General features: G+C 37.8%; 1 protein-coding gene across 20 annotated transcripts in view; it reads right to left on the bottom strand.

Annotated features, from left to right (window-relative positions):
- The window catches only part of DTNA (dystrobrevin alpha), a 245,090-nt gene extending 221,911 nt beyond the window's left edge, over positions 1 to 23,179 (bottom strand). For 13 of the 20 annotated variants that reach the window (XM_011222883.3, XM_019797930.2, XM_019797936.2 and 10 more), the window contains exon 1: positions 22,685 to 23,028. The gene's annotated coding sequence lies outside the window, so the exon portion shown is untranslated. Of the gene's footprint in view, positions 1 to 22,684 lie in introns of all 20 variants that reach the window. The other 7 variants (XM_019797939.2, XM_019797945.2, XM_019797947.2 and 4 more) reach the window with 3 other exon arrangements.
- Between the last annotated feature and the right edge of the window lie 1,778 nt (positions 23,180 to 24,957).

The following is a 24,957-nucleotide window of genomic DNA, read 5'->3' as shown; positions in this document are numbered from 1 at the left end:
GAGATCTTTAATCAGTCAGTAACATCTGGCGATAAGCCTTCATCAGCTATGCCCACATGTTACACCCATGCACTGTATCTATGTGCAGCTTACTCAAAAGGATGCCAAGTGCAACACACACCAAAGTCTTAGGAGAATCAGCTACGGTATAACCTCCTTAGCACTAAGATCTATTTCTATGTCCTGTGCGGAGATGGAATTGGTCTGCCCTGCTTTGCTCTTGATGACTTTGCTTGATGACTACCTTACCTACAGTAAGTGCTCTGCTGTTTGCTGGCAACCTGAGGGGTCTGTCTCCTCTCAGGTGTTAGAGTTGAGACAGCCCATTTGTAAACTCCCAAAGATATTTCTTCCTTAAAAATTTTTTTATGAAAGGAAGGTATTGGGTTTTTGTTTTGTTTTGTTTTGTTTTCCCAACCGCAGGACACCTTCGGAAGGTTCCTAAAATATCTGAGATAGGTCCTTTTGGACATAAATCTTCCTTTTCAGGTCCCATTTCCCTTCTGTCTCTCTCATGTTATTTTTAACAAATGCTAATCCATTAAACCTGTTTTTCCTCTACTTCTTTATGGTAGAGCAGGCTGACGAAATGCTTTCTTCTCAGTCTCTCAGTTGCGAGATTCTGGAGGACACTCTCTGCAAGTGTTAGGATTATGTACACACTCATTAGTTTTCCGTGTGCATCTAAGGTAATAATAACATTGTACATCTGTCTAATGTTTTACAGATTCCAAACTGTTTAGAGGAACTTTATGTAAAGCTATTCTTCAGAAAATCAAAAACTGCCAGACTAATCTTTCTAGTGTGTCTTTCGAGCTGCTTTCCACGTGTCACCAGGCTGCTGGACAAATTATGAAAATTTCCTGTTCCTATCCGATCAAGTCGGGATTTCTCATCTCTCGGAGTTCATGGTGTAACCCCATCCAGCCCTTCCTTAGGCATCCACTCTGTTTTTCCAACACTCCCCAAAGTGGGTTTCTGCTTCAGCCAGGTCAGCCTCTGAAGGTCACGCGTGGAAGAGGCTGTGGTCAGTCCTGTTCATTGTTTTCATCATTTCAGGTTTTCCCTTCTGCAGCCTTTGCAGATACTTTCAGCACTTGCAGCTGACCTCGTGGTCCATGGTCTGCCAGGTACCATGGCAGGCAATTCCAATTTCTCCCTCTACTGAATGCTCAGAGCCTTTATTTTTGGATTAGAGATGTTTTGTTCTTTTGTACATAATTGCATGTTTTATTATATTTCCTCTATTTATACCGTCCTCTAACTAGTTTATGTCTCAGTCTTATCTCCCCAAGAAGAGGATACATTTGTCAAAGGAAAGGGCCATGACGTATGTTTGCACTGTTGCTCCCTGTGGCACCTAGTACTCTATTTTGTGTACGTCACTTAGAAGGTTTCCCTAACTTGGATTAATTTCTCCACTCTCTGCAGTAATTTCAGCCTGGATGTTGTTTCTTCAGCTCTTAAAGCACTGATCACAGCTGCTTCCCACTGTATATTATGAGCTGCAGATGAGTTGCAAACCTAATTCATCTTTTCATCTCTCAAAATACCTGAGATAGCACTGTTTATAAAAAGAATTTAACAGGGGTTGCTAATTGTTTCTATTAAATTTCAACTTTGCTTAAGATGGCACCATTTCCTGTCAGCCCTCTTTTTGAAGAACAAACATTTCCATAGTTGCAAATTATTAGACTTGAAGAAATGATGTTGACTTTTGGCATGTGAGAGGAAAATAACCGTTTGATGCTCTACCTCATTTATTAAAAAATAATTGTAAAGTCTAAATAGAAATATAAATTAATCAGTGTGTTGTCAGACCATCATTCCTTAAGAGGCATTTTCTGTATCAAAAATGCAAAAGCAGATATTGCACACCGTATGTAATTTTTATAGAAACATTCATAAATCCATGTGTTAATGCAGTTCTCAGCAGAAGATTTTTACATCATTGTCAATCTCTGGACTTTAATATCTTTATAAGTTAATATCTCTGAATTGGCAAAGTAAAATGAAAATTATCTTTCCTTTACAACGTTCAGGAAAACCTCATGACATAACCAATCGATAACTGATTTGTCTCTTTTTTCCTTGCTACCTTTATTTAAGTACGACAGCATGTCTTTTGTTGGAGAGAGCAGAACTTTTGAAGGTCTCGGGCAGTCATGAGAAAGCTTTTCACCAGTCCTTTGAATAATTTTAATTAAAATTCAGTTTAAATCAATCTCTTAGGCTTAGCAAAAGCATCTGTCATGTTTTCCCCACTTAAGAACTTGAGCTGAAAATATGAACATTTTCCTGTTATAAAAGCGCTGCATCCGTGTAAAGTTAAAATAGCTTCTGAGGACAATTTTCAACACATTTGGAAGAATTATGGCTTTAAAAATGCAACTTTCAGAAAACACATTGATGCCACATTCAGTGATGTGCCTGCATTTCTTGCTACACATAATACCTTCCCTCAGCATGTGTTCTACCCCTTGAACCATTAGCCTTCTCGTAGTCTCTTGGCCTGGCCCGTGGCCAGGACACAGCACACTAAGGCTTGCCACACAACAGGTGCTCAGAAGTCTTTGCCGAATAAATGAATGAATTCACTAACTGAGGGATAGAAAAGCCTCGCCTTAGTCCCTTCGTGTTCTTTTACTTGTACTAACTGCACTTACTAGCTCTAGACTAGAGCGTTCTCCTAAAACAATGCCCTGGAGCTCCTAAGACTAATTAGTAAAAACCGGAGAGAGAAGCAGAGAATCCAGAAAGATAATTATAACAAAATAGTTATAATATGCATTTTGTTAGAAAAGGCACTTCCATCTGCCAGAATAATCTCGAAAAATCCAACTCTGGGCCATAGACAGGATGAATGGAGTTCCCTTTGATCTGTTTCTGATGATACTGCAGCTCCTGCAAACCCAAATTGGAAGTCCTGAGAAGTCTGTCCGTCTGGTCTTACTGGAGGCTCACATTCTGGTTCCTGGATCACATTTTTGTTCCCTGTTTGGGTGAGGCCTGAATCTTTTGGTCCTTGACCCTATGCTGGCAGGGTTATCCTGTTGTGCAGTTCCATTGTATTCTGTGTAAATGGTGCCCCTAGGAGTTCTGGCCCGTGGTGGTCCTGTCATGGGTCTGAACACACGGCCATGTTTTTTCATCCCATGGTATTTTTTAAGCAGAAAAATCTTTCATATTTTCAAGAGAGTCTGATGTTACCCCTGTCAATATATCAAACTGGCATTTTGGATTAAACCAGTGTGGCTGGTTGATAATAAATCCAGTTGTTCTTCTGATGATAAAACACACTCATTGAAAAACCCGAGCTAGCTGCAATGTCTTTGTAGGCCAGCTCGATTCCTTTATTAAGGATGCAGTGCCATTTCCCACGTAGTTTAGTTCTTTATGAAAATGTTTTCTGCTGAATATATATTGTCATAATACATAGTGATCTTGAAGAAATCTTGTATCAAACCTAATGTGATCATTTGCAGAGGTGAGAGCAGGACATTTTTCTGGACAAAGGCTAGCATTATATTTGCCTCTACCTTTCCTTGATCAAGAAACAACAGCATCTGAAATCTGCAATATATAGCTGGAGGGCTTTTTTAAATGATATTTTTATGAAAGTAACCCCCAAAGCAATTTAATCAGTCCACATCAGTTTTCCTTTTCATCAAAAATTTTTAAAAAATCACAGGCCAACCACAACAGCAATGCTCATCTTGGTTTGTAATATGTGAGCTGTGCTGCCCACAATGATCTATTCTATGGGTTCCCCTCTTAGGTCTATTCTGGAACTTTACGCTATCAATTCCCCTTTTCTTTTCTGAGTCTTTAAATTATCCATTTTCATGAATTTCTTTTATATAAGCAATTTAAATATTTTCAAGTCTGTCCTATTTAAAAGTGATATTTTAAAAAAAAATGTCCTTTAATTTGGGTTTCCATTTGGCCACTCTCTCTAAAACGTGGCTGCTTACCCAGGCTTCCATTCCCCGTGAGGGGCCTCATTCCAGCTGGGGAGTTCCCTCTCGGTGCTGAGCAAAGCTGGCTTGGGGATGGGATGATACAGACAAAATGAAGCTGTTTTCCTTCCCTTTTCACATGATTATTATCAGGCTTTTTTGTTCCACTGTGTTGCTGAAGTTTCTTAAGTGGACTCTAGAACCCTTCAGGGCTGATTTTCTTCATGGAGAGCTGAGTAATTGCTGCTCTTTGTGGAGGAGGGAGGCCACTATTTTGCTGATGTCACTCTGGCTAATGCTTCCCAATGTCTCTTGAAGATGCTCTTCCTCTTCCTCAACACAACTAACGTGTTCACTGGGCTCTTTCTTAGCCTTCTTTTCCTTTTGGTAACATCTCCTTGGGATAAGTCACATTTTTCATAGCTGTGACTTTTAAATCAATGTCTCTACACAAGACATTTCCTATTTATCCAACTGCCTACTGGAATCTTTACACGGATATCCCACAAAAGCTTCCCATCAAAATGTCCAAAGCCACCGTGTTTATCCTTTCCATATGTCAACCTCTCCCCTTGATGACTTGCTTTTCCTCCTGGCCTCCTGCCCAATGTCTAAATCATGTTGATTCTATTTCTGAAATATCTCTTAGATTTATCCTCCTTTTTCTTTCTCACTACTACTTTCACTACAACTTCCTTAAATCATGGGGTTCTAATGGTTCTTGCTTGGGATTTGTAGTATATTGTCTCCTTGCTGTTCTTCCTGGTTAGGGGATCCCTCCAACCTTTCTTACAGACTATGGTAATAGTGACTTTTCTAACAGTCAGATTGACTATGCCATTTTCGGATCTTAATTTTTTTTTAAAGGTTTTATTTATTTATTTGAGAGAGAGAGACAGCCAGTGAGAGAGGGAACACAAGCAGGGGGAGTGGGAGAGGAGAAGCAGGCTCCCAGTGGAGGAGCCTGTGGGGCTTGATCCCAGAACAGCGGGATCACGCCCTTGGCCGAAGGCAGACGCTCAACAACTGAGCCACCCAGGCGCCCCAAGGATCTTAATTCTTGAAAGGTTTCTCACTATATATAATGAGAGTATAAATTTTAACCTCTTTAACATAGTCTGAAAGACTTTCCATGATACAACTCCCTATCTGTTCAGTCTTACTGTATACCACTTACTGCAACATATTTTATGCTTTAGCAATACTAAACCATTTTCAGTTACCTACAAATATCATACTTTCTTACTCCCTCAGTACTTTTTAAATGATGTTTACTCCTTCTAGAATATTATTCTGCATTCGTATTGTTCACCCCCTCCTCCCAAATCTGCCTGTCAAACTTCGAGTCATCTTTCAAGTTTCAGCTCATTTATCTTTCCCCTTATTAATCCTCTGCCCTCTCTATTGTGCCTTTTGGAGCTTATGTTTTGGCATCTGTCACATGAAATCATGACAATTTTCTTGTGTATATGTTTTTCCTCTACACTCTGTTAGCTCCCCGAGGACAGAGATTGTATCCACCGACCTCATATAGTAATTGGTACATGGCTGGTGACCAAAGTGGATGGTGAATGAATGCAAGGGAATTTGAAAAAAACACAGATTTTCTTATCAAGGGTCACTCATTTTACCAATGATTTTATGAAAGTGAAAAATGCTAAGATTGCAAGTAATTATTTTTTTATGTTTCAACATGACGCTCATTTGAAGTTCTCTCTTTACCCATAGCACAAAGCCCTTGATAACACCAAAATATTACTTCCTAACAATGAATAGTTTGTTTTAAGGCTCCCAAAGTGACACTGGCAGAAAGGAATAATAAAAAAATTACTAAGAGACTGAGAGGATTGTACTGCTAATCATAGAGTTATGATCTGTCCGATCCAGCCTTTGAAGGACATACTTCCATTTGCTTGACTTACGTATAGAGAATTATCTGATGTTGTTTGAACAAAACAGGATTTATAGTCACCATTGATTTAAAATGCTTTATGAACTAGTTTTTAATCCTTCTTCCCTAGTCTTTTCCTGATCAAAAATGATTTCATAATATTGCCTACAAATATTCCAAAGCAGGATGAACTTCATAGGAGAAAGTAGACTACACTGACAAATTATTATTATAAGGGCCAAAAAATGGTTGTCATGGATTTTTAAATGCTCTAAGATGTAATAGAACAGAATTGGACTGGGTTCTATTTTTACCTCTTGCATTCTTGGGCAAAGTTCATCTCTCTAGGCTATCGTCTCCTCTTCTATAAAACTAACAGAGTGAACCAGTCACTAGCTGGTGTCTAAGCCTCTCCCAGCACTAGAACTTGGTGATTCAATCCAGAGATGAGCTTCTCTGAATCCAGCATAATATTGGAAAATTGTGTTATCACAGAGGTGAGGGAAGTGTGCAGAGGTGTAGATTCTCATAAAATTATGTGTACTTGTTTTTAAAAGCAATAAGAATATAGCACGAAGGCTGACTCATTATAATTGATTGATGCACTGAGAGCTCTCCCAGTCATGATTAATTCTCATGGGTATAATATCTTCATTTAGATTAATACACATAGTGTTTCATAATTATAAGGTAAGAGCAAGGCATACTGGTGGGGAAATGTTTACAGGTAAGCTGAGCAGCACTGAAAATGTCAAAGAGTAATAACGTTTACTGATGAGTATAAGCGCTGCAAATTAACGACAACAACCTTTCCTTGCTTATTGCTCCTCCATATAGCTAATCAGAGCATGAGCAAAGAAGATTCTCCCTGGTTCTTTTTAATTCTAGTGACGAGGTGCTGTAGAACATGCCTGGAGTCTGGAGTGCCACATTACTACAGCTACACACCCCCACATCTTTCAAGAATACACAATTCTTTTGAGCTTTTTCTCTGCTAAAGGAATGATGCAGGTTCTGGGGGAAGAAATGAGTACCTAAGAATCAAGATTTATAGGTCTCAACACCTGAGGCTGGAGGAAATTTCAGAGAACAGGACCACATCACTCTCAACCTGCTAAATTTTCGTTACAGGTGAATGAACTTGTTTATAAGGCCAGAAAGGATTTGGACTAGAATTGAATGTACACTAGTGAGTAAATGTTGGTTAGCAAATAAAGACATGCCAGTTCCCTCCATCTAACTGTTAAGATCAAAAGAAGGAATTTTAGCAGGTTGACATTTATTTTTATGAATTTTACATTTCCTTAAGCATATTTTGTGTGTGCTTTATTGAACATTTGTCTAATATAGGAGATTACAAAGAAGAACATAATCCCCTGTACCTCAAGATTTAAAGATATCTGCAATTAATGTTTCCTTCTAGGCTTTTTTTAAATCAATATATCTACATAATTATGGTAACTGCACTCATTGTGTCCTCATTGTTATTGTTACATTAGGACATCCGTATTTTCCTGCTCATTAACACATTCCATAGATATAATTCTACACGTGCAATATGCTGAGCTCATTAGGTTCTTTTTTTTTTAAACATGGATTATCTCATGGAATCCTCTCAAAAATCCTAGAAGGTAGCGCTATTATTATCCTCATTTAGCAGATGAGAATAAAAAAGTTAAATAAGATAAGCTAACATCAGACAGTTCACAGGAAGATATTTGATTTAGCTCATGAAAGAAATGTACAGCAAGTTTAAATGCATAGAAGACCACATACTATTCTATTGAGTAGATTTACCATAGCTTCTTAACTATTTCCTTTTTGAGTGTGCATTACTGTTCATGATGTCCTCCCACCATCTCCATTCCTCTGAATCTATCCATTTTTAACATGTAACTCAAAGCAAACAGTTTCACTGGCACAAGAGAGATAAATGACTGTACCCCACACCCTGAAATAGTGCTGTGTGGTCATCTCAACAATGAGGAAAAGCTGGGTCACCCTTTTCTTCCTCCACACATTGTTTCAGAGAACTTATGAGGCACATCTGAGGTATATCCGAAAGAGTTCTGGATAATAAACCAGGAGACCTGGGTTTCAGACTGCCAATTAGACTGGATTGGTTTTGGTCTTTGACAATTACTTCTTCATTCCAGCCTCAGTCTCCTAGATGTCAAAGACTTCCATGAGGGTAACAGCAGCCTGTAGGAATGATGGTTAGTCGACTCATCCCTGTTCTCATAAAGACAGCCTCACAGATGCGATCTTCCTTAGCCTATGGAAGTCTCCTCACATATTTGACTAACAGCCTTGGTTGCTAGAATAGGACAAACTGATGACGTAAACACATTGTAATCAAGCATGACCGTATTGCTTAACTATTCTGTCAAGAACCCTCTGAAGCAAAACTCTAAGAAAGTTAAAATTCGCTGAAAATAAAACTCAATAAAATAAAATGTGACCTGGCTGATAACAATGAATATAGACTCTGTGCAAAACTGGAGTGGGGATATAAGTTTGTCACCCAGCTTTGTGGAGAAAATGGGTTTCAGATGCCCCTAAGAAATGTTACTGTTTTTATTTATTCATTATTCTCAACAGTCTTGTTAGTCATTCCTGCTGGTTTAAAATTTTACTTCCTATTTTCAAAATGGAGTATCTCATTATTAAAAACATACAAGACAGTGCAAAGTAGTGTTAACTCAACAAATACTATTGTCTGCTCAATGATGAGAAACAGTTCCAGCATTAGGCAGTGTCACTGACCTCAGAGATCACAAGTGGGGAAAGCATGAATTACACCCTAATGACAGAGATGAATGTTATTATGAAAGAGGAAGTAAATTGAGCTTTGCTAAGGTACAATTAGAAACAAATTTTCAAGACAACTATATCAAGCACTGAAAATTAGATTAATACAACTGGGCATTCACTTCGGCTCTAAAAATCTAGGTAGCCACAAAATTTTAAAAAAGGAAATGGAGAGCTTATATAGTTTTCCTTGTACAATAAAGAAAGCTTCCAAGTTTATCTTGAGAGATAAACTTTCCCGGCACAAATTCTTATGAGCACTTGTGGTATAGCTCCTTATTCTGCCGCTATTGAGCAACATTTAGCAGAACATTACTGCAGTTGTTCAAAGTCATTCTTTCTTTATTTTCCCTAAGTGCCATGTAGTATGGTAAACTTTAACAGTGGTCAAGGACACAAAATTAAACAGTTAGTAACGATGTTACACGTGTACGGCGGGAGAAGGAAAGAATGAAGACAATGAGCTCGATGTATGTGATCCAATTTCCTACAGCACTTAGAGATGTCTTGGCATATACTCTTAGCACAGTCAGTCCAAGGTTAAATCTTTTGGCAGCTGCTGAAAGTGCCAATATTCTGTGCAGTTGATTGAAGAAGGATCTATATGTTTAAACAGCAGGTGAAAAGGCAGCAGAGTTGATATTCTATTGGAAAATTTAAGAAGCCTGACTTACATTCTCACACAGAGATGGGTCACTCTAATACACAAAGAGGTGGATAAACTCTTTCTCAAAAAAGATGAAAGAAGTTCTGCATCTGACCTTGTGGTTTTATAAGTCCCATAAAGCATGAAAGAAACAATTTGGGCCTAGAAATTTTTATAAGTAGTTCTCACCATTACACTACCTGCATAACAAAAGAATACAAGAAATACTGTTGTCAAACATCTGAATATTTGAGTAGAAAGACATACTGATGGGCCCTCCCCGGTGTAAATGCTTCACCTGATCTAGTAGGGTTACTTAGTATTGTTCATTTGAATATTAGAGGATGTGTATTTTATTTTTCGCATTGCTAATGTAAAGTCTTTCTTCCTGGTAGCAATTTGTAAAGGCTATTAAGGCCATGCCTGATTGTGAGAGAAAAAAGATCATACCGCCATCATAGCTCAGGCTGCCTATATTTCTATAGGGTTGGGCACATTAGCATGTCTCCAGTTCACCTAAATACCAATTCTGTTATTTAGATCTATCAAATGAGGAGGAAATGGCACAACTCTTTCTATAAGATTTAAAACTGTAATTGCGTCTGTGAAAAGAGCATGCTTGGGTAGCTTCATCACAGACTGGAGATGCCTTCTGGGTTCCCCCTACGTGGCTCATAGTCACTTATGATTCAAATTATAGGGTTTTAGAGTCATAGACACTTTCAGATTTATACTGCTATAGTCCTCCATCTTGCGTTCCACTAGTTATTAAACAGAGCCACCTGAAAAGAATTTTTCTCACTGACTATCAAAATGGTACCTCTTTTGCCTTTCTCCTAGTGGATCTGTGCAATTCTGTATCTTCTGACTTATTGGGGCTGGGTAAGGTGGATTATGTGAGTTGGTGAAGAAATGTCCAGCAAGAATCCAAAATTTGAGCGCTTCTAGAAGATTGCCACAAGATGCCATGACGCCATGAGAAGAGAGGGGAGGGACCCTTTAGGACAAACACCTCTGTGCTAAGAGTGCTGCTTACAGTGAGAAACATTTCTCCTGTCTCTTTTAGTAGGCATTCACAATATTTCAGAAGAGCTGACACTATGAGAAGATGATGATGTGTGGTTTCTTTTTTTATACAAGCTTTGCTTAGAATGTCCATTTTGGAACTAGGTTAGAGAATATTTAGCTTATAATGAATTAAACTAAAAACAACATGGAAAACCCCTCCTCCCCAGTGTTGAAAATAATATTCCATCTAAGTAGGCATTATGTTTTATGAGAAAACTATCGCAATATTCTCTCTCTTCTCTGCCTCCATTCTTGCCTTATTTAAAATCATCATCCAGGGTGATCAATTTCTTGTAACCCTTAATACCTACAGCTGTGCTTCTCAAACAAAAGTGATTTGTAGTCAAAGGAAGCTCTAAAGCGTATCAGCAATGTGTGGGGAGAATGAGAAACTATTGAATAGGCATGGGTATTTTTCTGGAAATTTGGAGAAAAAGTCTTTGATGTCGAATGAAAGAGAGGTTTCTTATGCAGCAAAATGCAAATACATGAGAATTCAAAGAACTTGATATACATGGCAGACCATTTTGAATTCTGGCTCTATATCCTCCTGTGAGTATGCATTTATTCTATTCATTCATTCTATTTTATTTTATTTTATTTTTTAAATTTATTTGCTTTGTTTTCTTTGGGGAAGGGGTTTGGATTTCAGAAGCACTAAATGCTCTAAGGAATGGAGGAAAAAACACTTGGAATGACATAAAAGGCCTTCCCCATCTGGGTACCCATTGACCTCCCCAAACTCACTCATTTCACTGTACTGTTAAACTCTAGAGCACCAGTTGAGAGCCCCTCTACGCACCTGATTCCTGTCTTTGCTCATGCTAGTTTTTCCATCTTGAAGGCCTTCCCATCTTTCTTCATCTAGGTAACTCCCCCTCACCTGTTAAGATCCAATATAGCTGTCACCTCCCTCAGGACCTCTCTGAGCACCTGAACATTCTATCATTTCCTACACTATGAGAAAATTGTCACCGTATGTACCTGTCTTCCTAGGTCACTCCTCAAAGACAGGGACTAGGCAAGGTATAGGTCATTTAAAACATCAAACACAGGGTCTAATTCTGAGATTTAGGAATGTCTTACTTTAAAATACAGGTTGTGCAACATGTAATTTTGACATGAGACTTGATTATGACATGATTATAAAAAAAGCACATGGCTCATTTCTTTTTTATTTGTTGTGATTTCTGTTGTTGGGAAATAGTGAAAGAACACAGTAAACTAAATCTGATTTTTCTTTCATTTCGTACTTTGAAAATACATACCAAATTATGGGCTGGGAGACTATATAGACTTTTTAATGCCAAGATTTAAATTTCTTCTACTGAAGTTTGAGTCATATCAAACAGATTTCTAAAGAATTTAAGTAAAAAAATCTGACAGCCCTCCAGTGGTCAAAATAATATATGCAAATACAATCATTTACTCAATATCCCTCCCTCCAAAAAACTTAAAACAGTTCAGTCTCTCTGCTATAAAAATGCATACTCTGATTATTTTCTGATATCACTATTTCATTAAATTGCTTTTTAGCAGTTTAGGAAAATAGATGTTTATCCAAACCATGTAAATAAACCACAGAAAATAGCAGCACAATCCACTCATTTATCAATGAGAGATTTTGAGTAGTTGCTAGAATGTAACCATGTAAGGGCAATCCTGAATCTTGTCCAGATACGAGTAATTTAATTCCTTCCATGACAGCCATTGAAAGAAATGTGGCCGTATATTAAAACCACTCAAGATAAAGGATCTAGTCAACCCTAGCCATGTCTGCTACTTCTGTGCTCCCCTTAAGCACAGAATTGTATTTTAATGTGTGTATTCCTAGACTTGGAAAAGCATAGTGTGTGTGTGGATGTATGTGTGTTTCTAAATTGTAATTTTGATGGTTTACCTAAGAAATGTGTTGGCTTCTCTTTTAGCAAATGCATATCTAACTAAGCCAGGCAGCAGCACTTTCCTTTGCTTCATCTCTTGTCATCAGATTACCAGGAATGGTTTGGCAGAAAGCCTAGAGTAACGTCTCTGCCTTGAAATTACCAAGTTCTAACATTTACCCAAATGCTGCAACACTGAATGGCGAGGGTATTTTGTTTTGTTTTGTTTTAATTAAATACCTCTATTACCTTATTAGAAAGTAAAGCTTGCTTTAAAAAACTCCCACACACATTTAGATTCATACATATGTTGTTCAATGAAAGATTAAGATTCTTTTTGCAAATATAGAACAATATACTTAATTATTATATTCCAAAATCTTTATAGACCACCTCAATAGACTGGTGCTTATTTATTTCAAGAAGTTAGCAACTCTGATCAGAGGAGAAATGCTAAGAAACAATATTACATCCTTTCATTTCTTACTTAGAATTTTTTTTTTTGCTTGTTTTCTAAATGGTTTAGATAGAACAAAAATGTTCATCAGTTTTCCTTCTGTATGGTAATGTCTGAAGACTCACCCTTTCAATGTTCCTAAGTTAAAAAAAAAAAAAAGTCAAGTTCAGCTAGCATCTGTGAATGACCTTCAAGAAATTCAGCCTACTGCAAGAAATGTTATGGGCAATTCTCAGAAAGCATACTCTCATGGAGTAAGTTATTACCTAAGACAAAAGTGGGCATTTCTGGAAGCTACTTTGTGTCTTTGAGGCCACTGGGGTACCATTTACGAGACTGAAGCAATAATTTACCCTTGTGCAATGAAAAATGTAATGTAACTTGCACACCAGGATCCTTTGCCTCATTAATTTAAACACTTCCCTCATGTCATTTTAAAGGAGAGATTATGATACTGTAAATCTAAGTAATTTAGATTTATGTTCTGGCATCTGGCAAACGGTTACAAAGGATATTTTTCAGCATTCCAAATGTTTTAGGTGCTAGGCAGTTTCAGAATATAGATATAATTGACTTTGTAATTTGGCAAACAATAGAGTGTTCTGCTGTATGGCTATTCAGAGAGTTGCAAAGGAACAGCCCTACAGAGTGGAGAAGGGATCTTCAGACTCCCCTGCAATGGATATTTAGAGGTGTTGCTGACATCATTACGGTTTCTGGATCTTATTAGAACCCCAGGGGGAAAATATAAACAAAAACAAACCGGGGGAGAAATGTGAGCTAGGAATTGATGCTACCCACACTTTTGATTGAACGATTTCTCTTTGGACGATACAAAAAGAAGGTATATTTCCCAGGTAATTTTCTTTTTTTAAAAAAAATGTACCAACAAACAAAAAATTATCTCTTGCTTTTAAAATGTTAGGAAGAGAACTGAAATGCTGATAAAGAAAAAGCAGAATAATATTACAGGAGTGGATGAGGTGACGAAAGGACACCTGTGCTTCCTGTCACACCTGAACACCCGGATACTAATCATTGAACCTCATATTTAGAATTTTCTTTGACTAGAGTTGCCGATAGTGTAAAAGTTCGTGGAGCAATTGGTTCATTTTAAGCAGTCACAGCACTTAACTGAATATAATACACATGCTTAAAAAAATGGACATTTTGTTTGTGTTTGTCTATTACCCTCCTTCCCTGAAAAATTCCCATAGATGGTAATTTTCATAGAGCATCTTTTGAAACCCCACAATTTACTTTTCTTTTTTAAGCTTTAAAGTTTTTTAACTTAAAGGAGGTGAAAAAAAATCAAGAAACAGATGTTGAAGTTAAAGGTTACTTTTCACGAGGGCTTCATAAAGAAAGGATAACTAAGTCTTATAAATTAATAATGTTTAGTCATATTCTAAAATGGAATACCAGTTTTAGATTTTTGAATGAAATGGGCCAGATAGGACAAATCCCTGTAGAGCTCTGGATTCTGATGAATACAGCCAATATCTTTAATTGTGGTGGCATCACACATTATATGCCTGACTAAAGTTAAACAAATACTCCTGGATGCCCTATCAGTTTAAAATTTAATTTCTGCTGGTGCTTAAAATCAGTGCCATTTATCAGGAGAATATAAAGCACCCAATAGTAAAGATATTTTAAACTCCTTTAAAATTCTCAGCTTTGTGTTCTCAAAATATTACAGGAGCTGCCACATTATCACTCTTAATTATTAATAAGGGGTTCATTAATAATGAACAAGGGGTGATTTAAACAAGGATTTACCAAGTGTGTTAAAATGTGTATTAAAAAGAATGCTAAAATATTAGATATGTATATATAAATATTGATATATGTTGAAGCATATTGTGTTTATAGATAATCAAATTACATGTGTTGTGTTTCTGTGTGTATACAAGTTACCTTGAGAAATGTGGGTTGAAAAAAATCAGACTTTAAGAACCCCTAATGCTGAGGGTCATCTAAATCCACAAGAGAGAGAGATGGTATAGAGCATTTTCCAAATTCACTTGACCCAGGATACTCAACTATTTTTTTTTCTTTTTGCATAGCGAATTTCCTAGAATTGCTGCTTCCAAGAACATAAATTGGATTTGCTGATTTAAATTAAAATTCAAAGGACTTAAAACATTGGTTTAATAATTTTCCGATTTTCAAGCATCTCATCAATCTTTGAATTCTTCAGTTTTGCCTTGTTAGCACTTAAAACTAAACGCAAAACAAAAAATAGGTATCAAAGTGGTGTAAATCCTACTCAAAATAATGCATTCCTAATATGTGATACAGATCACCATTCTTTTGGGGCCATTTTCCCTAACCCTAGTCTTTTTATTTTGCCTCTTGTAAATACTGGGGGCTGGGGCTGTAATGGATTATACTCCACTGCCTTTTTCTCCATTTAAAAAATTAATTAATTAATTAATTAATTAATTTTTGCTACACACGACCAGTTCTTAGAGATGGGAAAGTATAGAAGTAATGTTACACTTTTGCTCTCTACAGTCCATAGGAATTGCCCCATCAGAGGCTCTTTTCTCTTCATGGGCTGTTCACGGGCAGGACTCCCTGAGAGATAAGTGTAAAGACAGGTAAATATTAGGATTCCCAAGAATCAGAAAAGCAGTGACAGGAAAGGTCACAGGCACTCAGGAAACAGCAAAGATTTAGGGAGCCAAAGGCCTTCGTGGGGATAAGCATGAAAGGACAAGAAAAGAGAAAAATGATACCATCGGATTGCAGGTAATTGCCTACCAATTGCCAAGGAACCTGTTCACAGGTACACGGTAGTTCCCCATCATCAGCAGGAATACCGTCTAAGATCCTTACTGGATGGCTGAAACCACAGACAGTACTGAACCCTCAATCTACTACGTTTTTTTCCTATATATACACACCTATGATAAAGTTTAGTTTATAAAGTAGGCACAGAAAGAGATTAACAACAATAACTACTAATAAAATAGAACAGGGACATCTGGGTGTCGCAGTCAGTTAAGCATCTGACTCTTGGTTTTGGCTCAGGTCCTGATCTCAGGATCCTGGGATTGAGCCCTGTGCTGGGCTCTGTGCTCAGTTGGGAGTCTGCTTGAGATTCTCTCCCTCCCCCTCTGCCCCTCTCACTCATTCTCTCTCTCTCCCTCTCTCAAATAAAATAAATAAATCTTTAAAAAATAATAAAATAGAACAACTACAACAATGTACTGTAATAAGTTATGTAAATTTGGTCTCTCTCTCTCAAAATACCTCTTATTGTACTATACTCATGCTTTTTCTTGTGATGATTTGAGACAATAAATGCCTACATGAGGAAATGAAGTGAGGTGAGTGATGCAGGTTTGAGACACAGGGACAGGCTATGACTGACTGACCTTCTGACCACTGGTCGGAAGGAGGATCACCCGCTTCCCGATTCCAGTTGACCATGGGGGTAATTAAAATCAAGGAAAGCTAAACCACAGATAAGGAGAGAATACTGCCTAAGACTTGAGTCTAGATCTTTGTTCTTCTGGGGGTTTGGGATCACCTATCATTCATTAGTATGGAATTTATTAGAGGTCTTCATAAAAATTCCAGCTCTTTCTCTTTTCAGGCATGTGGTAGGATTGTATTCCTCACCCAACTGAAGTTAGGTGTGACCACATGGCATGCTTTGGTCAAAGAACACAGGTCACTTCCAGTGAAAGCAACAATGTGGAGAAGGGCCAGCAGCCAAACCTCAGTAGATAATTTGCATGAGTGGGAAGGAAACCTAGGATTTTATAAGCCCCTGAGATTTAGGGGCTGTTTGTAACCTCAGGAAACCAAACGTAGTATATCTGGAGCACTTCCTATGTCTGCATCTTAGTTTTATCATATATAAAAGAAAATAACATATGTCTCTTACCTACTAAATAGTATAAAACATTGGATGCGGTTTAGAAGAGAATCGTTACACTTATCTGAAGTGTTAAAAACAACATCTTTTGATGAGCAAATATGTTGCTACAAATGTGTAACAATGAACAGTCTAGGACTAGGAAGTTCATATGCTTTAGAAGATAGATTTCATTCAAAATTAATCTACATATCTATCTTAATACAATTAGTAAAGGCATCTGTGCTCTTGAACTATGATTAACTCAGTGAATTCATCCTTTCAGCACTCATAAATCTATGTGGTACTACATTACATAGGAATGAGGTACAAAAAGTAATGTGAGACTAGGGGCGCCTGGGTGGCACACTGGTTAAGCGTCTGCCTTCGGCTCAGGGCGTGATCCCGGCGTTATGGGATTGAGCCCCACATCAGGCTCCTCCACTATGAGCCTGCTTCTTCTTCTCCCACTCCCCCTGCTTGTGTTCCCTCTCTCGCTGGCTGTCTCTATCTCTGTTGAATAAATAAATAAAATCTTAAAAAAAAAAAAGTAAAGTGAGACTAAAAAAGAAAAATAGTAAAAATAACTATTGCCCTCTTTAGAATACACAAAGCTTTACAAAGCTTTCGTGACTCAGGCTGTCCCTGAGTCATCTTCACACCATATTTATCTTGTAAGAATGTAAAGTCCAACTTTATTTATGCAAATAAATGTACTTATATTTTATATTAAGATACAACATAGTCTCCTATGTGATAAAAAGACACGTTCCACTTCACTTTAAAAAAAATAATTTGTTTAGGTCTGTTAAATGATTCTATAAAGAACATCTGTTAAATACAGTTTTAAAAAATTAAAATAACCCGAAGACTCCTAAAACTTAGTGTTCTGGGAAGAAAATATTAATTGTTGAAGAAAGGCAAAGTGACTTTTTAACAAGTAAGGAGATTAGCACAAATAAATTAAGAATATAAATTAGAGAATAGTTTAAAGGAATTTCTTAATTATATCCGTTGTTTTAACATGACATACTCCAGGGTCAGTGTCCAGTGAAGGGGACTACATAAATAATTTCTTAATCCAGCACAGTTAAGTCACAAGTTAGGAGCTTGATAGAGATTAATTGAATTAATAAAACAAATTAGCTCAGCTATATGAAAGCTGTGACTAAAATCAACCAATTTTCAAGAGCTAGTCTTAATTTGTTTCTTACTGATGAGGCAAAAAAGAAAAGGTCTATAATATTATATTTTCATATTTTGTTATAGAGAAATCTGGATTTTAATCTAAATATTGACTTTGAACACTTGATTAGAGTCAAAGATTTTTATTTAAAATAATATTTATTAATTTATTATATTTAAAATATCTTTGACCCTATCCATATTAGGGGGCTTTTTCCCTTGTGGAGGTAGGAAAGCCCTGTATAAGAAAAAATATCAACCAAGTTTCTTATTTTTCTAAATCTGGGGTGTTGGCATGTCAAAGGCATATAGTAAACGTGCGACAAATTTACAAATGATCTGAGGAATATGAAATTAGTTAAACATCCTGAGATTAATAAGCTATATTTCTTCTGTCTCTGGTTCCCACAACCTATATTAGATTTTTAATAATTAAATGCAGTGTTGTTACTGTTGTTTAAATTCAGCATAGCAAAATGAGATTAACATTTAAGTCCTTAAAGTTTTCAAATGATAATTTTCAGCCACCTTTAAGATTTAGGGTCAGTCAGAGAAAGACAATTATCATATGATCTCATATGATAATGATATGTGGAATTTGAGAAACAAGGCAGAGGCTCATAGGAGAAGAGAGGGAAAAAAATGAAACAAGAAGAAACCAGAGAGGGAGACAAATCACAAGAGACTTAATCTCAGGAAACAAACTGAGGGTTGCTGGAGCAGAGGTGGGTGGGAGGGATGGGGTGGCTGGGTGATGGACATTAGGGAGGGTATGTGTTGTAGTGAGTGCTGTGTATTGTGTAAGACTGATGAATCACAGACCTATACCCCTGAAACAAATAATACATTATATGTTAACTTAAAAAGAGAGAGAGAGAAAAAAAAAAGATTTAGGGTCACAATGTCATATCACATAAGCAATCAGCTGCTTTCCTTCTAGTACCACACTGTGATCTGAAAAATAATCCAGTGTTTTCCAATGGTTCAGATTCAGGCTGTGTGCAGTGAGATTATTTTGATCGAGTTGTATCAGGTTGACTTTTTCCATTGGTGTTACCCAGCAGTGTGGGCTAGATTTGTTGAAACATGTCAGTTTTCCAACTCTGTGCCTTTCCTTTTTATTGTGAATCTCTCTGACAATGCAAAGGTGATTTATACTTAAACTTCTATGATCTCTGTCATCATCACAATGATATTAGAGAGTCTCATTTGGCAAAAATGGAAATAGATGGCCTTCTCCCCACAAAACAGCAATAACCAAACAGACACATGCACTTTTTAAACTGACTCTACTTGACATAGAAGAGCACTAATGATCACGGTTCCAGAAAAATAGTCTAAGGTCATAAGAATAATGATGTTTAGAATGAAAAAGAATAAAGTGAATAAAGAATTGTTGAGAAAAAACTTCCTAATAATAATTGTCTGTTCATTTCCTTAAACTTAAATTGAATGGTTTCTATGTGTCAGTTACTGAGAATACAAAAATGGGCAAGACACAGTCCCTGCCATCTAGAGGTTCCCAGAAGAGCGGGTGAGCTATATAAGTAAAGAAAATACAGGGAAGGTGACTTACGGGGTCAACCTTGAAGAAGTAGGATTTATGCACAAAGGAGATGAACAATGGGTATTTGGGGTGGAGGTGGGGCAGGCAGGTAGACTAGCACAGAGATACAATAGTGTGTGGAATATTCTGAAGGCAGGAATTATGTGTGATTAAAGTGCTGGTGATAACCAGTGAAGTAGTGGAGATGGTGTTACACAAACAGGTTGAGGCTTTGTGATAAGGCCTTTAAGACATACTAAGGAATTTATTTTGAAGGGAATGGTGAGCTACTAGGGATTTTTAAGTAAGGGGGCAATCCTTCCATGTCTATGATTTTGAGAAGATTGGTGTGTTGGTCCCAGGGTGGGAGATGTGTTGGGGGGTAGACCGTGGAGGTAGGAGAACAACTGGAAGACCATAGTAAAATGCCCAAGTGAGATGATGAAGAACTGAAATAGAGCAGTTGCAAGGAGACTGGAAAAGAAGGAATGTGTTTAAGATAATTTTTAAAATGTGGAGATACTTGGATACAGGCCAAGAGAAAGTGAGAGGAGTCAAGGTCAACAGCTGACAGTGATGGTGGTGGGGTGGATTAGAGAGGCTGAAGAGATGACTAAGGAAAGGGGCCAGCTAGGGACAAATAAAAGGACTGTTAAGTATTGCTGACAGCTCAAATAAGGTTGGGAAACATGAATCCCCCATGCATTTGCAAGTTTCTCCAAAAGACCACAACTAAAACTAAAAATCAGAAAAACTACCCCAAATCACTGATGATGTTAGCAGACCGCCTAACTCCTGCTCTAGCATGAGTATATTTAAATTAAAAAAAAAAAATGACCATACAAGTAGTCGAGTGAATTTCCTTTTCTGGTAGAAGTAATGAGACAATTTGGACTGACACTCCCACTAATAAAAGATATTTAAAATATAAAAACAGCAAAGAGCTGTGGTTGAGGATGGTGAGGTTTTCACACACAGAAATTTGGAAGACCAGAACTCAAGAGAGGCGGCTTAGGTTTGAAAACTATGGCCCTTGGGCATATGACTACGTGTGAAGCCAGCTGCACTCTGGGGAGCCTTACGGGTTTTGTGGGAATGTCAAAGCCTGGTCCTCACATGAGGGCATTAATAAACTAACACAACTTTAACTTGGGATCTCAAAAGGCCACATCTTCCTTCTGGATAGGAGTGAACCCCAAATAAACGATTCCTCACACAGATTCATTCAGGAAACCTTAGGTGCTGCACTTTGAGAAAGAAAATTCTGGTGTGATATTGCCCCCAGGTGCCTGGCAGAAGCAAACCAAAGTCTCCTCTGGAGGAAAACATAGTCCCCACTAGGTCTCAATTTATTCTTACAAGTGATTTTTAAAATACATTTCCAACACATAGTCAAAGATATCTAAGCAACCAAGAAAATAAGACACCATGAGTAAGAACTGGCAGTAACAATAATAATAGAAACAAATCCAGCCATGCTTGAGATATTAGAATTAGCAGACATATATTATAAAACTACATGTACTATATTCAGTGAAATAAAGCCCAAGCTTGACAAATTTCAGCAGGCGACTAAAAACTATGAGTGACATGATAGCAATGGAGACATATTCATCCTCCTTGTCAACGCTATTTGGCCTCATGGTTTAAAATTCTCACGTTTTAGAATTTAAAATTTTGTGCTCTTTTTGGGGGGTTTCCTTTTGACACACTGAAAACAAAAACAAACCCCATACCGAAAAGCCTGATACAATTTGATTTATATATATAATTCAATCAGAAATATACTAGTTGAGTATAAGTCACCTGGAAGTGTGTACGTGTGCGTTCGTGTGTATATAGTGAGCGCACACATGCTTGCACTCAAATTTCTTGGAAACATCTACAATTTCTGCCAGGCTCACTCCTACTATCAACAGGTCAGGACTCAGCTGAGTGAAGCAAGGGGAACAGGAGTCAATGTCACCGAGGAAAATTCACAAAGGTACCATCCGCTTGTGGGGAAATGAAATGGAAATCCACTGCAACTTTCTGGAAGACAGGTCTTGACTGCAAGAAAAGAAGGGTACTGAGCAGTGATATTCATCAGGGGTCCAGAAGGAGAAGGAGGACTGGAAAGGGAGAGGGAAAGTGGGCAGAGAAAGGAGGGTGCGGACATCAAAACTGAGCCCTGCCAACTTTACATTTTGTTTTGGTCTTGCTAGATCATTCAGCAGTTGTAAAATCAAGTGACTCTATGAATATAATGCTCATTATTTTATTTCATTTTAGAAGCGTAACGCAGCATATTATTTATTCTTATCAAAACTGAAAGATTGTGTAAAGCCATTCATTATTTGTACTTCACGTAGCCGACGACTTAGTTCATTAGAATCTGGTCTATTTGACAGAGCAAAATCTAGCCAGTTACATTTAACAACTGTTCAGCCCCATGCTGTAATAAGAACGTCAGCAGATTTATTTTCCCCATATAAAGTAGAATTTCCAATTCACACCATGTCCTCTGTGACTATTATGGACAATATTTATTCAGAAGGAATGCTGTGCAAGTTTGGGAAAGCTGTCTCTAAGAGCAGAGCTGAGAGGTCATTCGACAAAATAAGAAACAAAACCTATACATGGTCAAAACATGAAGAGAACTGAAGTTTGTCATTCTTTCTTGTAAAGAAAAAAGTTTAAAACCCTTAAAACGCAGCATGGTAATAGCAAATAAGACAACTCTCCCTCCTCCACTCTCAAGCTTCATATAATCAGAACGCCTCCATTCACTTAGCAAATATCAGCTTTTTGGAGAAAGAGAACCTGCTTGGAATTAATGAGGCGACACCAAAAAAATAACTTCTATTAATAAATTGTTCTCTTCAATGGAAAACTGCCTATTTTTTTCTCATTTGCTTTTTTTTTTTTTTAAACAGATTATCTTCTAAAGGCTCCTTATACACTTCATCCCACCTTTAGACCACCTCTTTTCCCCTTTTTAAATTTATTTTCCTTTTTTAAATTAGGAAGTGTCATTGTGCCATGCAAGGAAATCCCATCTCACAATAAAAAAATTGCAACCAGTGGCATCATAAACACAGTAACATTCAGTGGGTGTCATGACACAGAACCAGTGACATTGTAATTCAATAAGGGCAAGGGGTTTAAGGAGTTAAGGGAGGAAAGTGTAAGTAAGGGTAATAAAGCAAAACTGAAGTGACAGACATACAAGGTAAATTTCAAAACTAAACTGAAATGCTCAATTTCTTTCTGCTGCACAACTTGTAAAATGCCAAATATCTCAAGAAAGGTAAGAAAGTACAGTACAGGAAAATCTTCATGATCACGTTTTCACTTACCCAAATACAAAGAAAAATTCAACACTAACCTTCCCAGAGAAGCGATGCGCTTTAAAGCCAATCTCTTCACTTACCCTAGAGTAAGTACACCAGAAGCTCCTGAATCCTTTTCATTCCAGGACATCCAGACCATACACGAATTCTTAGCACAGTCACTTGAAAAACCAACTTTGGCCAAATTGTTAATGACTACAGAGATCATAACAGAACTCTGAAATTCTAGGGAGCGATAGGAGTTTAAAATCCAGCTTCTAGATCCTGGTGTATACTGTGTCTATCTTTAACTTGAAAATGATTTGGTTTCACATTCCATGGAAGTCCCACTGGCAGATGCCTTTGGTAAGCTCACCAATGGCAGGCTTTCAAACGCCCTCCCTCCACCCCCCTCCTTCCTCTGACTGAGCTTCCGCTGCTGCTACAGCTAATGCCCATTTACTCAGCTGTCTTTTTACCTGTCTCTGCGTGGGTAAAAAGAGATGCTTTCATTGATGGCTATTACGGAAACACTTGGAAAGTTCAGATCCGCCTGAGGACTCACTGTGCTTTCCCTTCTGCCGTCCCCTCCCCCTTCTTACTGCCAGAAACCAACTGACTTCCAAACTTGGCTGTCTGAAAAAGAATGTTCTCTGATTGGCATTCCTGGAAGCAGAAAGCAAGGCAGTTCAAGTTTTGTTCTGTTGCTGTGCATGAAACACTTCCCCAGGTACACATAATACGAACAAGTAAGTTCCCTGGATTTTTTCTTTAGCTTTGAGGAGAATGGAGTGAATATTTGGGGGCAGTACAAATACCTTTGTTGTCACATAGCATTTAAAGTTTAATATTCACATATAGTTTTACCCAAAATGGCTATGCGTGCAGTGAAAAAGCACAATGGCAAATCTTGTGTGAAAAGTTGAATTTCCTTATTAGTCAATGAGTTGGGACCCACTGGGCGAAGAAACAGTCACGCTGCCTGCTCGACAGTATTCTGGAGCACAGTTGTTCAGTCTGTGGCTTTTCTGTGACAGAAAACCTTGTTCATAAGAATTGTGGAAACACGGGTTTCCATTACCCTATGTTTTATATTGCAGACAGCAGAAGAGGGTGCAAAAAAACCCCACTTCTATCTCTCTGTCAAGGCTTCTTTTCCAGGACTGTCTTGCAAACTGGTGAGGACTACACAGACACAGACACACACACACACACGAACAAAAAAACTGAGTGAACGGAAATGAGGAAAAGATACATTTCCTTAAATAGGGTCGGACAAGGATTAATAATGTATAGTCCCTTCAAGTCAATACTAATAAACTTGTATTTAATATTTACACAGTGGTCATGGGGCCAAAAGATTTGCTCCTGCTGCTGGTGCTGCAAATAACTGGCCTCTCCATGTTGAAAAAAGTGAATGTATTGTATACCATGTTATGGACCAGACAACTTCCTGAAAGGCCCGATAAAGGATTTATCATTTCAGCAATCAGACAAACCACAACCCCACGCATTTTGGCTTCCCAAATTTCATCTGGCTGTGCTGCCAACTCTGGGCAACTGTCAGCTGGCTGGGCTCGAGTACTGGTGTGGCTGCAGCTGCTCCTTGCAACTGGTACACACATCTCAAAAATATTCAACGGCAAGAAGGTGACTCCAAAAAGAAAGCTTTCCCTTTGTTTGTTTTACATTTTCTATTCTAGGTGGTCTTGTACCACATCCGGACAAGACCATGTTAGCGAACCACGAGTGAACACCTGATTAACTGCCGTCATGTTACTGATTGACTTTGATGATACTCTGATGCCCATATAGATTGGCCAATGTATAGCTTGCTCACTCCTTAACCTGTTACTGGATGCCCTTTAAAAAAAAATTTAAAGAAGTTGGTAGAGGAGGAAGAAACTTTCCTTATTCTTACTCCCAAGTTGATTGTCTTAGGGACATTTCAAGCTATGTGCAATGCTGATAGATAGGCGTATCCAGATTACTTCATACATAAATAGAAAAGAATGATCACTCACGCAGAGAGCACATGTCCCTGTCCCTATGTGCCTTCTTCCCTCTAACAAAACACTCCTACCCAAGGCTAATGGATGGTGTCAGAATACACGTGCACTAGGATGAGAGGACAGGGTCGGCGGCAGACCATCAGGTTCACAGTCAGCCACACTATTGGCTTATGTTGTATCTCTGAGTGAACACTAGCATGTAACTGATGGTCTAGAAATGTTTTTTGAAACTTAAGAACTGTTTATGAAAAGTATATATTTTACTTATGAAAAATGGTTATATATTGGGTCACTGTATATCTGTCTTAATCGTTTGG

This window comes from Ailuropoda melanoleuca, chromosome 14 (assembly GCF_002007445.2).
Source record: "Ailuropoda melanoleuca isolate Jingjing chromosome 14, ASM200744v2, whole genome shotgun sequence".
Classification (NCBI taxonomy): Eukaryota; Metazoa; Chordata; class Mammalia; order Carnivora; family Ursidae; genus Ailuropoda; species Ailuropoda melanoleuca.
Note: the sequence above shows the minus strand (reverse complement) of the source record. Positions and strands in the feature narration are given on the sequence as shown.